Source organism: Chiloscyllium plagiosum, unplaced genomic scaffold (genome assembly GCF_004010195.1).
Source record: "Chiloscyllium plagiosum isolate BGI_BamShark_2017 unplaced genomic scaffold, ASM401019v2 scaf_97484, whole genome shotgun sequence".
In the NCBI taxonomy this organism is placed as follows: domain Eukaryota; kingdom Metazoa; phylum Chordata; class Chondrichthyes; order Orectolobiformes; family Hemiscylliidae; genus Chiloscyllium; species Chiloscyllium plagiosum.
The window spans coordinates 1-4,076 of record NW_025202865.1 but is presented as its reverse complement, the minus strand read 5'-3'; the positions used below and the strand labels follow the sequence as shown (position 1 = coordinate 4,076).

Genomic DNA, 4,076 nt, shown 5'->3' with positions numbered 1-4,076 from the left:
AATGTCCTGGACCACTGAAGTGTTCCCCAACAGGGAGGGAACCCTCCTGTCTGTTGATTGTTGTGCGGCGCCCATTCATCCGTTGTCGTAGCCTTTGCTCGGTTTTCCCAATGTACCATGCCCCAGGGCATCCTTGCCTGCAACGTATAAGATAGCGATGGGCACAGACAGAGACAGATAAGCAGACAGAGAGATGCAGACAAAAAGATAAAGGCAGGGGAATTAATAGAGATAAATGGGGACACATAGACACAGAGACAGATAACAGACAGATACAAACAAATAGATATAGTCTGGCAAATAGATAGAGAGATAGGGACACAGGCAGGCACACACAGACAGATAAACAGATACAGATTGGTAGAGACAAGTAGATACAGGAAGAGAAATCGAGAGGGAAACAGATAAACAGAGACAAATCAATAGAGGGAAATAGGTTAAAAAAAATCACACAACACCAGGTTATAGTCCAACAGGTTTAATTGGAGCGCTGCTCCGTAAAATATAAGATTGTAGGTCACAGAATTTATAGCAAAAGTTTACAGTCTGATGTAGCTGAAATTATATATTGAGAAATGGAGTTCTTTTTCAATATATACATAGAGACAGACCGACAGATAGGGAGAGAGAGGGATAGACAGACAAACAGATACAAATAGAGATAGATGGGGACACACAGATCCATACAGAGGGAGAGAAATGATTGTCGCGGCTGTCTTTCGGGTAGAAATGCAGAAACGACACGTGAATGAGATGACGAGAACTTCCGCTTCCTGCCCAAAATTTGCACCAGAAAACAGGTTTCTTGCAAAGTAAATGTAACTTCCAAAATGCGACGGCTCTCATTTGCCCCGGGAGTTTTACAACTGAATCCCAGTTAGATAGATCCAGATAGATCCCCCCCCCCGCCTCTCTCTCAATGGGGGGAGAGAAAGAGAGAAAAATTCAGTGAGAGAGAGAGAGAGACATGCAGAGAGAGAGACACACACACACAAAGAGACAGAGACGCACACACAGACACAGAGACATAAGACGGGAAATATAGCAAGCGTGATAGAGTGAGACACGGAGAGGGATAGAAAGAGAGGATTGAGAATGTAAGAGACATAGAGAGCGTGTGTGTGTGAGAGGCAGCGAGAGAGAAAGGGAAGTCTCTCGCCAGAGTGCTAGCGTGAAAGAGAAATCGAGTGAGAGATGGAGACAGAGAGAGAGAGAGAGAGACAGAGAGGTGTTTAACTTAACTCGTGTTGCTCGTTCCGAGATGAAATGAGACACACTGACCGGGGAAACACATATGGCCTCACTCTTGTTAGGTTGGGGAAAATACCAAAAGGATCGCTTCGGTAGCTTCGTACGAGGGGAAATGCCGACTGTAGGGTTACTGGCATTTCAGGCCAGTGTTCAGGTAGGCTGGACAGAAAATTCGCAATTTGACGAAGCTACATATAAATTTAAATCATATTTAAAAGTCACATTAGGTGAAAATAAATTCACATCACAGAAATATATTTGCCCCAAGTGTATACAAATTTGAAATTATACAGAGATAAATTCGCATCCTTTATATTTAATAATTTCGCCTGTATCTTATGTGCAAATAAATTCACATTATATATATATATATAGAGAGAGAGATGATCGGATTAATACATAAAGAATATAGATCAATTCACATTAAATACATAGATAAATTCAGACTTTATACACAGAGAAAAACAGATTTTGTGTATAAATTCAGATTCTCAACGTGCATATCGAATTCGAGTTTATATGTAGAGATAAATTCGGATTTTTCAAACTAGCAAAATTCGGATTTATATATACAGACACGCATTAATTTGGAGTTTAAGTATAGATAAGTTCGGATTTTAAGAAACAGCTCAATTCGGACTTTTGTAGACGCACACATTGATTCTGAGTTTAAATATACATAAATTTGGATTTTAAGAAACAACCAAATTAAGATTTTATATATATATATAGACGTGTTTAAATATAGGTAATGTAGGCATAGACAGAAATTCGAATTCTATACATAGAGGCAGGCTCAGATTCTAAATGCAGGTCAATTCGGGCCTTCGTAAACAAATTCGGATTTCATGTAACAATCCGGATTTTATACAAAAAGATAAATTCGGGATTCTATTGGCAGAAATAAGTACATGTTATATAGATATATTCACTTTGAATACAGAAAAAAAATCGGATTTTATATATATACAAAAATAAATTCATACACAAATTCGGATTTCATGTGTAGAGATAGACAGGGACATAGAGATACACAAATTCGTGTTCTGAACAGAGGTCACATCGAACTGGAAAGGCACAGATAAATTCGGATTCTGTATATGTATGAATTCGATTTCATGGATACAGATCTATTCATTTCCTAAGTAGAAATCAATTGGGACCTTTATAGGTAATATCTAAATTTATAATGACAAACAAACTCAGGTTTTGTACAGAGATCAATTCACGTTATAGAGGCGATTTCATATTGAATCTATAGGGAAATTCAGATTTTATATAGAGATGAATTCAGATTTCATATTTAAATTTGGACTTGATAAAGACCGCTAAAATCCGACTCTAGACAAAGCAAATTCATTTGGGTGCAGTTACATTCACACTGAGTACAGACAGAAATCGGATTTTATGAAGGAGACAGAGAGGGGTATCAATTCTGTTGTTTACGTATAAAATCGAATTTTATCTAATGAAAGAAATGCAGTTTTTATATCTATAGACATCGATTTGGATTCTAAGTGTAGGTGAATTCGAATTTTCTATATCGGGATTAATTCGGATATATATACATATTTTATATACACATACATTTTATATATATATTATACACATCCACATACACACACACAAGGTGGTGGTGGTGGTGGGGGAAATAAATTTATCGATATAGGTAAATTCACATTGAACACAGAAATTAGGATTTTATGCAGGAGACAGAGATAAATCAGTTTTGGCTTTTATATATAAAGAAGAATTTTGTCTAGCGAGAGAGAAATTCGTATCCTGTGTAAGGAAATAAACTCGGCTTTTATGTTGAGAAATGAGTTCACATTATATAGATAAATTCACATTGAATAGAGAAATTGGAAGTTTATATGTAGAGAGATACATTCAGATTACACATATAGAGGGATCACTCCGAATTTTTTATATATACACAAACCAAATTAACTTCTATTTAAGAGAGACATTAATTCGGATTATATATAGAGATTAATTCGGATTTACAGATATAAATTAATTCGTATATACAATATAGAGAGAGAGAGACAGATTAATTAGGATTATATGTAGGAAGAGATTAATTCGGATTTATACATAGAAATAAATTCGATATTTAATAGATTGGAGAGACAGATTAATTCGGATTATATATAGAGAGAGATTAACTCGGATTTATAGATAGAAATTAATTCGGTATATATAATATATTATTAGAAAAAGGATTATATATAGGGAGGTATTAATTCGGATTGATGGATAGAAATTAATTCGATAGATATATTGGAGGGAGAGATTAATTCGGATTATATATAGAAAGGGATTAAACCGGATTTATATAACATATACATGTATTAGAGAAAGAGAGAGAGAGAGAGGGAGAGAGAAATTAATTCGCATGATTATCATGTGTGCATGAGTTTTAAAAAAATTACTCACAGCTCTTTGGGAAAAAACGACATTCCACAGAAATTCAGAAAGGAAAGCAATCATCTCAACCGCCCACCCCTTTCCCGATTGGCGCATTTTCCACCAACCACATGCTACCCTGTCGGAAGTTGAAAAACGGACCAGGTTCAAACCCAGCGCCCGGTTTAGAAGAAAGAACACTGCCCCTTTATGTTCCATGCTCTCACACTCACAACCCACCCAGCCCAACTTCCTTCTTGCAGATTTAGGGATAAGGGCAACGGGGGGAATCCCGAGGTTAGGAGGAAAAATAATTCTGGAGGGAAAAACTCCCAAGGGGGAACGGATACATATCAATACGACTTGAAAAATACTTACAAATTGACAAAAAATAACACAAAAGAGAGAGAGAGAGA

The 4,076-nt window shown here is 36.3% G+C and overlaps 1 long non-coding RNA gene across 1 annotated transcript; it reads right to left on the bottom strand.

Annotated features, from left to right (window-relative positions):
- Window positions 1-97: 97 nt before the first annotated feature.
- On the bottom strand, window positions 98-3,827 carry LOC122546245. Its single transcript, XR_006310698.1, has 3 exons — window positions 3,691-3,827; window positions 1,282-1,439; window positions 98-137 (listed from the first exon to the last, which is right to left on the bottom strand). It is a non-coding gene; the product is annotated as an uncharacterized LOC122546245 (long non-coding RNA).
- Between the last annotated feature and the right edge of the window lie 249 nt (window positions 3,828-4,076).